Source organism: Cololabis saira, chromosome 6, assembly GCF_033807715.1.
Source record: "Cololabis saira isolate AMF1-May2022 chromosome 6, fColSai1.1, whole genome shotgun sequence".
Lineage (NCBI taxonomy): Eukaryota > Metazoa > Chordata > Actinopteri > Beloniformes > Belonidae > Cololabis > Cololabis saira.
The window spans coordinates 32517298-32529731 of record NC_084592.1 but is presented as its reverse complement, the minus strand read 5'-3'; the positions used below and the strand labels follow the sequence as shown (position 1 = coordinate 32529731).

The 12434-nt window shown below is 39.4% G+C and overlaps 1 protein-coding gene across 5 annotated transcripts in view; it reads right to left on the bottom strand.

The window, feature by feature from the left end:
• Positions 1-7518, bottom strand: part of epb41l5 (erythrocyte membrane protein band 4.1 like 5) — a 62108-nt gene extending 54590 nt beyond the window's left edge. For 4 of the 5 annotated variants that reach the window (XM_061723970.1, XM_061723974.1, XM_061723972.1 and 1 more), the window contains exon 1: positions 7343-7518. The gene's annotated coding sequence lies outside the window, so the exon portion shown is untranslated. Of the gene's footprint in view, positions 1-6992; positions 7086-7342 lie in introns of those variants that run through there. The other variant, XM_061723971.1, reaches the window with a different exon arrangement.
• Positions 7519-12434: the final 4916 nt, after the last annotated feature.

Genomic DNA, 12434 nt, shown 5'->3' with positions numbered 1-12434 from the left:
AGCTGTTGCAAAGTTAAAGTAATAAGTGCAATAAATTTTATATTGGAAAAAAATCGTGAGAGAATCGTGATCTCAATTCTAAGCAAAAAAATTGTGATTCTCATTTTGTCCAGAATCGTGCAGCCCTATAACTAGGTATATCCCGATACTTTTTTGTCCGATACCGATGTTTTGAAAATGCCGTGATCGGGCGGCCGATCGATCAGGACAAAACTAATAAATAGTAAATCTGTGTGCGTTTCCCCAGACTTATTTTAAAATCCCAAACAGAAGCTACGTATCCCAGTTTTAATGGATGGCCAGATTTACAACAAAAACAGTATGAAGGCAAAAAATAAAACAGGAGTGCAATAAATCGCTTATTACTTGTCATCATGGCAAAATGTCCAAATAATCATGATAGTGATTTAGGGTGATAATGCCCGGTCCTATTTGAATGAGGATGTTTGAAGAGGCTAATCTGACCCCAACTCCATCTCCACCCACCAGCAAGTAACACTGACCACTTCCGTGTCCTCCAGCTCTGCTTCTCTTGCACATACTCAGCATAAAATAAAAATTATCTTGATAATAAGACTTAAACAAGGTGTCATACTTGTGGCAATATCAGGAGGAGTTGTGTCTTCGCTTTCTATCACTTTCAAAACAGGAAACAACTTTTATGACATGAGCCTCTGGGTTGATGTTATCAGCTGGTGACCCTGCAAAGGACTAGTTGAGGCTCATTTGCTGTTCAAAATTACCTGAGAATTAAATAGGGGTGTAACAATATATGGTGCCACGAAATTTCGCGATACAAAAACGTCACAATACGTGTCGTGGAGGTGACAAACTGTATCGCGGTATTGGGTTATTAATATTAATCTATTGTGTTGACTAGTAACGCACATCCGACCGGACCGCGGCCGGACCGCGCGGACCAAAATCTTACTCCGCTCAGAAGAAACTAGTCCCGTTTTGTGGTCCAGTTTTGAGCTCTGAACTTTTACTAATGTAAGTCTGGTGTAGAGTTAAGCCTTACCTTATTAAATTAAACCTTTTTGGGGTCGTGAGTAGGATAAACACGGGGACAACTTCTGCTGAGTTCCAGTGTACTTCAATGTCCGCTCAACAGCGTAGGATTTTAGAACATCAACACAGCACCTAGTGCTGTATCACTCCGCCCAATCTAAAACATATTAACAACTACAGATAAACTGACTAGTGTCATTATAGTCCCTGATTTACAGAATATAAAGAATATATTTATAAAATAATGAACCCTGAATTAACAAAATAAGCTTCTTAACAAAAATAAATCTCCTCTTACACTTATAAGGTGAGCATGAATCAATATTTTTTATGATGTAAAATTGTATGTATTTATTTACTTGTATTTATTTATTTAATTTTAGTTGTTAAATTTCTGGAAAAGAAAAAAGTCAAGTCATACATGAGAGAAACTATTCAGTTTGTGGCAAAATATTTGTACTTGTATGAAACTGAAGATGCATAATGCAAACCTGACATTTACTTTTAGTTCAGTTTGTGGAAAATGGTTGGCCTGGCTTTCTCTTTAAAACTTAAACAGTTATAAAGCATTACAAACTGTAACAATAGGGCAAACGCACAGCATTATTTTGTATTTTGTGTCTTTCAAATAAAAGACAATTTCCTCATGACTACCTCATTCAAGGTTGTTAAAAAAATACTGCTATATCGTATCGTATCGTTATCGTGACCTCAATATCGTGTATCGTATCGTGAGATTAGTGTATCGTTACACCCCTAGAATTAAATGGCATGTATTTCTGTGATGAAGAGAGAGAAGTAGTTTAATGGAAATGCATGGTGTAAACTTCCCACAGCACATAAACTTAATTCATCAGTCTCATGATGAGAACATAACAGACTCAACTGTAAACAACCAAACCAAGCTGCTTGAACAAGTGAGTGACAGAGCTGATGCGTCTTCACTAACTCATACAATGAAATGAGCGGGGGACAGCAACTGATCAAGTTGAGTGAGGCTGAATTTGGGGCTGAAATTAACCAACAGGTCTGAAGAGTTCCAGACAGGCAGCTTTTCAGTTTCAAAACATTTTAAACGGCCACCTTCTTAACCCAGCTGCTATCAGAGCTTTAAAAAACACTAGTGAAAAGGGTGCTCTTTCCCCCAATCATTATCTATGTTTTGTTTTTTCCAACTGAAACATATCTGTTTTCATTAATGTCACAGGAAGTTGTATCAACTTTTGAAAAGATAAAGAAAAGCAGAACATCTCCCCTTTAACTTTGCTGCAGGTTAGCCTTCTTTAATGATGGGTCAATGAAATCTGATTTATAGTGGAACACTTATACAAGTTGCATTAATGTGTGAACTAGGGCTGTTCGATTTTGCCCAAAAATAAAATCTCGATTTTTTTCTCTCAAAATCCGATTTTCGATTACGATTATTTTGTGAATTGACAAAAGGCAAAGAAATTATTGTCTGTTCATGTCCAGACAATTGCGTTCATTTGAGGAAACCCACCCACAACAGAGGTAAAACTATTTTGTTTTGTAAAAATTTGCGAAACTTCTTCAAAGCTGTCTTGCACCCATTCCACAACACAACACAAGTAAGCAGCTACTTTTGCCCCATTCGAAAAGATTTTGGGTTGTTTTTTTGTATACTCACAATCAACTGTAAAGCGCAATCTCCACTCTTTGCTAACACATTCCTTTACCCGTGTTCTGTCTCCTATTTTCAATGTGTTTTCTAAACAAATCATTGCACAAACAGCTTGCACTGCTTCTTTTCCTCCCTCTGACCATTTCAAAATAATCAACAGTGTACCGCACTCAGCTATGCCTTATGTGTTTTGTTCATCAGATGTGGCTTGGTGACCTGGCCACTCTCAGTTCTTGTAGTGTGTGTGACCCTCACATACTGGAAACAAGGCTATGATTTTAAAGCCGCATTCACACAGCCAGTTCCTTCCCCCTCGGTAGTACCTTTATTCTAGCTGGCTGTGAGAATGGGACAGGAGCTGGAACAGTGTAACGATTTAGAGAACAGCTAGACTCCCCATTAGGGATGGGCGGTATGGACTAAAAAATGTATCACGATAATTTCTGGCATTTATCCCGATAACGATAAAAAAAAATACCAATTCAACTCCATCTTTTTAACTATAAATCTATCACCACATTCAGTCTTTGGAGCCAAATCACTGCTCTAAAAGAATACTACCGGTAAATGCTACTAAACTACACCAATTGAATTAATAAAAACCAATTAAATGAGTTACACCTGTACTGCAAAACTGTAATGACTCAGATCCGCCATGTGTGTTACACAAACACGTATCAACGGGAATTTATCTTTCTTTCTTTCTTTCTTTCTTTCTTTCTTTCAGGCTCATTTCTTTCTTTCTTTCAGGCTCATTTCTTTCTTTCTTTCAGGCTCATTTCTTTCTTTCTTTCTTTCTTTCAGGCTCATTTCTTTCTTTCTTTCTTTCAGGCTCATTTCTTTCTTTCTTTCTTTCTTTCTTTCAGGCTCATTTCTTTCTTTCTTTCTTTCTTTCTTTCAGGCTCATTTCTTTCTTTCTTTCTTTCTTTCTTTCAGGCTCATTTCCTTCCTTCCTTCCTTCCTTCCTTCCTTCCTTCCTTCCTTCCTTCCTTCCTTCCTTCCTTCCTTCCTTCCTTCCTTCCTTCCTTCCTTCCTTCCTTCCTTCCTTCCTTCCTTCCTTCCTTCCTTCCTTCCTTCCTTCCTTCCTTCCTTCCTTCCTTCCTTCCTTCCTTCCTTCCTTCCTTCCTTCCTTCCTTCCTTCCTTCCTTCCTTCCTTCCTTCCTTCCTTCCTTCCTTCCTTCCTTCCTTCCTTCCTTCCTTCCTTCCTTCACGTTGTGCGTGGATTTAACACAGAACCATAAATCAGCTTTTACACAAAAACGTCATCAACGGGAATTTATCGTTTTTACCGTGAGATGACAAATTCTTACCGTGGGGAATTTTTTTGACGGTTTATCGTGAACGGTAAAATATCGCCCATTCCTACTCCCCATATTACAAATGCCGTCACTCAACCTGGGGCTCTTGGTCGTGGGTGAACCTGCAGCTTTTCTGAGGGACATGGAGGAGCCTCCAGGAGCCAGGCTGTTATCTCACTCCTCCAGACACGGTTGCTCCCCAAACACCAGCAGGGACACAGAAACTGAAGTCAGCATTACTCTGTGCCTCCCCCAGGAACAACCACATAGAACGGTTGCTTTTTATTGGTGTGTTGTTTTTTAAGTATTTTATTTAGCACTGACTGAATAATGCCGCCAGTGACCAGAGATATTAAATACTTTTTGCTGACTGTGAACTAGGGATGGGCGGTATGGACTAAAAAATGTATCACGATAATTTCTGGCATTTATCCCGATAACAATAAAAATGACGATAAAAAAAATACCAATTCAACTCCACCTTTGTAACTATAAATCTATGTCGCTCTCAGATCCGCCATGTTTGTTACACAAAAACGTCAACAGGAATTTATCCTTTTTTTTTTCTTTCTTTCTTCTTTTTTCCCTTCCTTCCTTCTTTCCTCCTGCTCTCTCCTTCCTTCTTCCCTTCCTCTTTTCTCCCATCCTTCCTCCTTTCCTTGTTTTCTCCCTTCCTTCTCCCCTTTCCTTCCTTCCTTCCTTCCTTCCTTCCTTCTTTCCTTTTCTCCCTCCCTCCCTCCCTTCCTTCCTTCTTTTTTCCCTTCCTTCCTTCTTTCCTCCTGCTCTCTCCTTCCTTCTTCCCTTCCTCTTTTCTCCCATCCTTCCTCCTTTCCTTGTTTTCTCCCTTCCTTCATAAAATCAGCTTTACACAAAAACATCATCAACGGGAATTTATCGTTTTTACCACGAGATGACAAATTCTTACCGTGAGGAATTTTTTTGACGGTTTATCGTGAACGGTAAAATATCACCCATTCCTACTGTGAACCACGAAGCAGAGGAAGGGACATCTTCAGATTGTGAAATGCTATGATGCTTCGTGAAAGCACACACTGGGGAGGGAGTATTTCATCTTCCTAGGATCACTGCGAATGAACGTGTGGATAAAGGTTCTCCAATGTATCTTTATGCCACAATCTCTGTGTGAATGTGGCATAAAACTACTGATTACGTGAAAGCAAATCAGAGCAGCAAGCAGCCAAATCTGAAAATGACGTAGTCTCAGACCAAGTTACAATAAAAGATAAAACAATGAGATTCAGCTGAAGCATATTGTCTAGATTGAGCAATTTTTCCTCCAACACTGAGAACATAATGAGCATATTCAATAAAGACACAGGCAATGATAATGACTTGCATGTCCTCAGCTTAACAACACTGTGTGCCTATTACTGTGACATTACTGTCACATTTTATGGAAAATTAAGACAGACAACTGGTTCAATCCAAGCAGTATTGTTAGGCCACGTTTACACGTAGCCGGGTATTTACAAAAACGGATATTTTCCCCTCTACGTTTTCAAAAATATCCTCGTTTATACGGACCCACATGAAAACGCTGTTAACGTCATGCCAGCCAATCAGAATCCTGGAAAAACATCAACAAATGACACGTGTAACTTCCAGTTAAGGCTGATTTATGGTCCCGCGTTAAATCGACGCAGAACCTACGGCGTAGGGTACGCGGCGACGCACACCGTACGGCGCGCATCGCTGCGTACTCTACGCCGTAGGCTCTGCGTCGATTTAACGCAGGACCATAATTCAGGCTTTACTTCCAAGACGGAACGAGAGTCTGAGAGAATTTAAAACAGGTAAAATAAAATATTGACGGGGGCCAAACAAATTGTAAACACAGGTCGCACTCATGACGCTGCTGGGGACGTTTCTGTCGCATAATGTGACGTAAATCTCCGTTTTCCTCCGTTTTCCTTTGTTTAGACGCAAACGTGAAAACGGAGTTTTTGAAAATCTCCACTTTGGCCAGAGTTTTCAGAAATGATCGTTTTTGGGGGCTTTGACCTCCGTTTTCGTGTAAACGAACGGCCAAAACGCATGAAAACGCCTCCGTTTTTGCCCCGCGTAAACAGGGCCTTAATGTTAATCCATAGATGTACACATTCACATGGGAAAGCAGAAATTACAGCTTCGTTCATCTATTATGAAGCCAAATAAGCCACCTGCTCTTAATATATTTGATATTGTCTTTGACTTTTAATCACTGAGTGACGAAACATGGTTGACCATTGCTATCTGAGTGCTAACTTACAAAGTCAAACAGAGTACATTACTGTACTGAGTTATGTTACTTATTCACGAAAATACACAAGTATAAATTTGTTAATGTGCGTAGAAGTAAAACCTTAACCTTATTTAAAAAAAACATTGAAAAGAAAGATGATTTCTCTATACCAAAGTAATGAGTGCTGATGCTTACTATGTTGATTTAGGTATTCATTTAATTGGTGATTTGATTTGATTATTAAAGATTTGATTATCATGCACCTTTTTTTTTCTCTCTTTCTTATTTCTTGAGGAATCTTTGTTATCCCCATGGAAGCAATTTGCTTTACTGGCAGTCTTATCTCTTACTTTTACTTTAAATAATCCTTTTGAGGGTAGGCAATGAATAAGCTTTGCTTCAGCCTAAACCTTTTTCGGTCTAGATGTTATTTGTATATTGGAAACTTTTTTGTAATGTTTTCTTTGAACAGTATATTCGTTTCCTTGTTGTCATTTTATTTTATTTTTAATTTTGTAAAAGCCATTTTGATGTTTGTCTTATTTTTATTCTTTTTTTGTGATCTCATGACCGAAAATAAACTAAATTAAACTATTAATGGCTACAAGCAGCTCGGGGAGAGTTTACAGAGCGGCTCCCTCTGAAGACGCTATGATCCCCCCTTAAGGCTGATTTATGGTTCCGCGTTACACCGACGCAGAGCCTACGCCGTAGGTACGCCGTAACCCTACGGCGTAATCTCTGCGTCGATTTAACGCAGAACCACAATTCAGGCTTTAATAAAGATGTTTCAACTTGCCATTTGTGGTTTCAGTCAGCAAGGCGAGTAGGGACTGTGCTTTCCAGACACAACTCTGAACTATATCTCACATCCATGCGTAAAACCTTTAGATTCAAACGACAGCGTTAAAAACAAGTTAATCCCAGCTCCGCCGCGGCCCTGAGTACCTGGTGCACAGCAGAAGCAACAGGTGTGCGCTCGGAATATCGCGCAGGTTAACCGTTAACCGGGCGGGGTGACCGCACGGGCGCGACCCCGCCCGCCCGAGCGACTCCCGCACCGCTAAACGAACGACGCCGGCTTCGACGCTCACACTTGCTGCATGACCACTTGTGAGTGCGGGGACGTCTGGGTGATGGGATACTCACCAAAAAACCTCCTCCAGGGAACTCACGGCGAGAGCACGCCCGCTTGCATCGTAGGCAGTTAAACGGAGACCTCGTAGATTTCCATGAGTTGTTACTAGGCTGTGTTTTCTTTTCGTTTCTTGTCTTTTATTCCAGCTCCGCTGCTCCCTGGTCCCGACAAAAAAGTAGGAGTCGAGCGCTTCTCAGGATGTGACGTCACGATAAATCCCTGACAAAAACGTAATTAGCATTTTTAAAGAAGCCACAAACCTTTACTTTTTTTTGTGGTCAACTTTTATCACTTTTATATTCGTCTTTCTCATCTCACAAGCCAACACTTAGCTTGTACTTGCATTACTAGTTTATTATTTACAGTAAATTACTTTTTATCATAATTTGTTACCATGGTTACTATGGTATCATATCAACAGGACTTAAAGCTGTAATACAGGTCAAATAATAAAAAGAAGGAAAAAAAATACAAAGGTTTAACTGTATTCAAAAGTCACAATGTAATAGCATTTTCTTTCTTTAGTTGAGTTTTAATCAGGCAGCCGAGCTCATTTCCATTTGACAGCACTACCCCCTTCTGGTTAGTCGAAGGTAAAATGGTTCATAAATGGACAAAGATAGGACCTTTTTGACCTGTGGTTCTCTGAAGGTTTAACGGTCAATGAGCATCTAGCAGCAAAGTAAAGGAACTGTGTTTGGAGTAAATAAGCCCCTGCCCTAGGGTTGCCACCCGTACCGTAAAATACGGAATTGTCCTTTATTTGAGAAAAAAATGTTGCGTCCCGTATTGAACTAATACGGGACGCGATTTGTACCGTATTTTCATTAACTTTTACACCATAGGCTATTCTAGTTGAATTATTGAAATAAATTAACCTTTACACCAAATTCTAGTTGAATTGTTGAAATAAATTAACCTTTACACCAAATTCTAGTTGAATTATTGAAATAAATTAACCTTTACACCATATTCTAGTTTAATTATTGTAATAAATTAACCTTTACACCAAATTCTAGTTGAATTATTGAAATAAGTAACTTTTACACCATATTCTAGTTGAATAATTGAAATAAATTTACTTTTACACCATATTCTGGTTGAATTATTGAAATAAATTAACCTTTTACACCATATTCTAGTTGAATTATTGAAATAAATTAACTTTTACACCAAATTCTAGTTGAATTATTGAAATAAGTTAACTTTTACACCATATTCTTCACCTGAAGCAATATTCTACACCTTGGCTGATGTGGACATACAGAGCATAGGAGGCTATTTCAGCTGCTATATGGTTGGCTGTCTGTACAGTCATGCAAGTTCAATTCTATTAAAGAACACATTTTTTCATATAAAATAAACACATTTTTATGCAGTTTAGAAGTTTTGGGGCTTTTTTTTGGCTCCTGCGCTGCTGAAATCGGGGCGTTCCTTATTTCTATTTCTGAAAGGTGGCAACCCTAGTGCTGAGTCCAATAAAACCGGTACCCGAGTGAAATTTTGAGTTTTTTACCTTCTAATTTGCATATTAAAATGGCCGCCAAATTGCCCATCTTGCACAGTTATTGGACCATTTCCTCCTATTTTTTTTGTAAGTAGGCAATCAAGATGAGGAAATTAAGTTTCTTTTGGATTCAGCACCCTTGAAATATGTAAAGTAGGCCGGTTCCCGACTTGTACCCATAAATGCTCCTTACATTCACTTTTTGGGTACATCCCGTCTAGTCTAAAACCTTCTTACAATTTTTCTTTTTTATTACTCAGAGGTACCAGCAATAACAGGCCAGTTTTCTCATCATTGTATGGAGCTTTTTTTTTTTTTAAACATATATATGAGGGGGGGGGGGGGGGGGGGGGGGGGGCATCCGCTTAGGGTTGCCACCCGTCCTGTAAAATACGGAATTGTCCTTTATTTGAGAAAAAAATGTTGCGTCCCGTATTGAACTAATACGGGACACGATTTGTACCGTATTTTCATTAACTTTGACACCATATTCTAGTTGAATTATTGAAATAAATTAACTTTTACACCATATTCTAGTTGAATTATTGAAATAAGTTAACTTTGACACCATATTCTAGTTGAATTATTGAAATAAGTTAACTTTTACACCATATTCTAGTTTGATTATTGAAATAAATTAACTATTACACCATATTCTAGTTGAATTATTGAAATAAATTAACTTTTACACCATATTCTAGTTGAATTATTGAAATAAATTAACTTTTACACCATATTCTAGTTGAATTATTGAAATAAATTAACTTTTACACCATATTCTTCACCTGTAGGCTATATTATACATTTGGGCTGATGTGGACATACAGTAGCATAGGAGGCTATTTCAGTTACTGGTATGGTTGTCTGTCTGTACAGTCATGAAAATTCAATGCTATTAAAGCACTTTAAACTTTAAATCAAAGCATTTTGTTTTTTCATATAAAATAAACACATTTTTATTCAGTTTAGAAGTTTTGGGGCTTTTTTTTGGCTCCTGCGCTGCTGAAATCAGGGCGTCCCTTATTTCTATTTCTGAAAGGTGGCAACCCTACATCCGCTGCAAGTCTGAAATGAGAGAAACACAGGAAAACACACTACCGGCACACAAGTCTTTGGAATTAGCAAGGGAGAAAACAAACAAACAGAAACGGGAACAGGCAGAGACACAAACAGCAACCATTCCAGGTCTCTAAACCTACATCAAGATTAGGCTACTGCGATTATCTGTCCCCAAAACGGTGGGGTGAGTATGTAGGTGAGTGAGCAGGTGTGTATGTCTGTGTAACTGTGTGTGTGCAAAGTGACAAGGCTTTACCTGAACTGTAACTATATTGGAGGATAAAGAGCACAACCATGCCTGAGAGACCAGAAGCCGACAAGGAAGAAACCTGAACCCAGGCCACCAGCTGCCCCATGGAGGACCAGAAGAGGGACAGGAGGAAACCCCCCAACAGCAGGCCCCGCCCCCTCCCTGCAGGCTTCTTATAATATTTTACAGTAATAAAGTCTAGAAGTGACAAACATGTGAATTTATTTTTCAGCATCACCAAAGGCTGTCTTACAAACCTGTTTAAATTACAAATCCTGATCAAAAATAACTACAAGGTTTTTCACCGTTGTACAAGAGGTCAGCACAAACTCCTAAGGTGTTTTTGGGAACAAAAACACCTTAGGAACTTGATGAGAATTGGCCTTGTTACCCATAGCAACCGCTAAGGAGGAGAAGGTTCATCCATCAATCCAATTTCTATACCCGCTTTATCCTTCACAGGGTTAGCGGAGTCTGCTAGCCTAGCCCAGCTCATTACACGTGAGAGGCAGGGGTAAAAAGTTTGAGGACATCCGGGCCTTAATATCCTGAAGACGCGCTTGAAGTTCTGTTTCATATGGCATCATAGATACATACCGCTACGTATCATTGGAATAGCAATGACAAAGCCGTGGTTTTGGATAATTTTTACCAAGAGTTGCATGTATAGACTTAACAGAATTGGCGCTAGCACTGATTCCTGTGGGACACTTTTGCAGACTTGTGTCTGTGCAGAAAAAACCTCATCTTTCTGACCAGGTCTATTGCTATCCCTTTAATCCCAATAACATGATCTAACCCAGAGGTACTCGACCCCAGTACTTGAGTAGGAGTACAAATACTACTGGTCAAAATTTACTCCGTTAGCCTACAAGTAAAAGTAGCTCAGTCAAAATATTACTCGAGTAAGAGTAGAAAAGTACTTGCTTTTAAAGGTACTTAAGTATCCAAAAGTAAATGCTTTTAAATTTACTTTAGGTAAAAGTAAGAGTAAGAGTAAATTTCTTATTTTTCACATCAGTAAATTAATATATTTTTTCTAAATTAATTTAAGGATCTTTTAACTCTTGAGTCTGAGAATTTGATGTTGAGTTGTTGAAAGCAGGTTTGTCGGTGCCCTCGTTTTTTACTCGGTCGAACTCAAACATTGAGTTAAGATACGGCCAAGGATTTTGTGAAAGTCCCTGCTCCGAGTCCGGCTCATTATCAGACTCAGACGACTCAGCGGATTGTCTTTCTTCTCCTGGCGCAGGCGTAGCCATTGTTGCGGCTCTGTCTTGACTTGTTGCGGCTCTGTCTTGAAAAACGCAGGCTACTTTGGTGGTATCGTTTTTGAGGAGGCTTGACGTATTTCCGCTTTACGTACATCCCAGTGGAGAGCGTGCACTGTGATAGGTCTCCTCCTTTGACAAAAACAGCTTGTGTCCAATAGGATTTTAGGGAAGAAGAAAAAAGAGCAGACCTGAAAGTAACGAGTACTTTTCAGCCTTCCTAGAAATTTACTCGAGTAAAAGTAAAAATATTTGTCTTGGAAATGTATTCAAGTAAGAGTAATAAGTACCAAAGAAATCTAATACTCAAGTGAAGTAAAAATCCTCTGGATATGTACTTAAGTACAGTACTCAAGTACATTTACTCCGTTACTGTCCACCACTGCAGGTGTCACACTCTGGTCCTTGAGGGCTGCTGTCCTCAACATTTTACATGTTTCCTTGCATCAATACACTTGATTCAAATTACCGATCACCATGAGCTTGTTATCAAGGTCTGCACAAGTCTCTTATGACACGGTCATGTGTATCAGACGGTGTTGAAGCAGAGAAACATCTAAAGACATGCAGGACTGCGGCCCGGAGCGGAGTTAGACACCCTGCAACCTGTGCATTAAAATGCTGTGATGTATGGCAGGGATCCTCAATTCCGGTCGGGGGCCGGTGTCCTGCACGTTTTAGATGTTTCTCTGCTTCAGCACACCGTGATACAAGGAGCTGTGTCATCAACAGAGATGTACAGAGCTTGACGACAGGCTAATGAGGACCATTAATTAGAATCAGGTGTGTTGATGCAAGGCAACATCTAAAACGTGCAGGACACCGGCCCACGAGGACCGGAATTGAAGACCAGGGATCTATGGTATCAAAAGCAGCATTGAGGTCAACCAGAGCTGGACATTTATCCATTGTCTGAGGCCACAAGGAAGTTGTTAGGGACTTTTACCAGTGCTGTTTCTGTGCTGTGACGCATTCTAAACCCTGACTGAAAAATAAATGATTAATTTCTATACAAA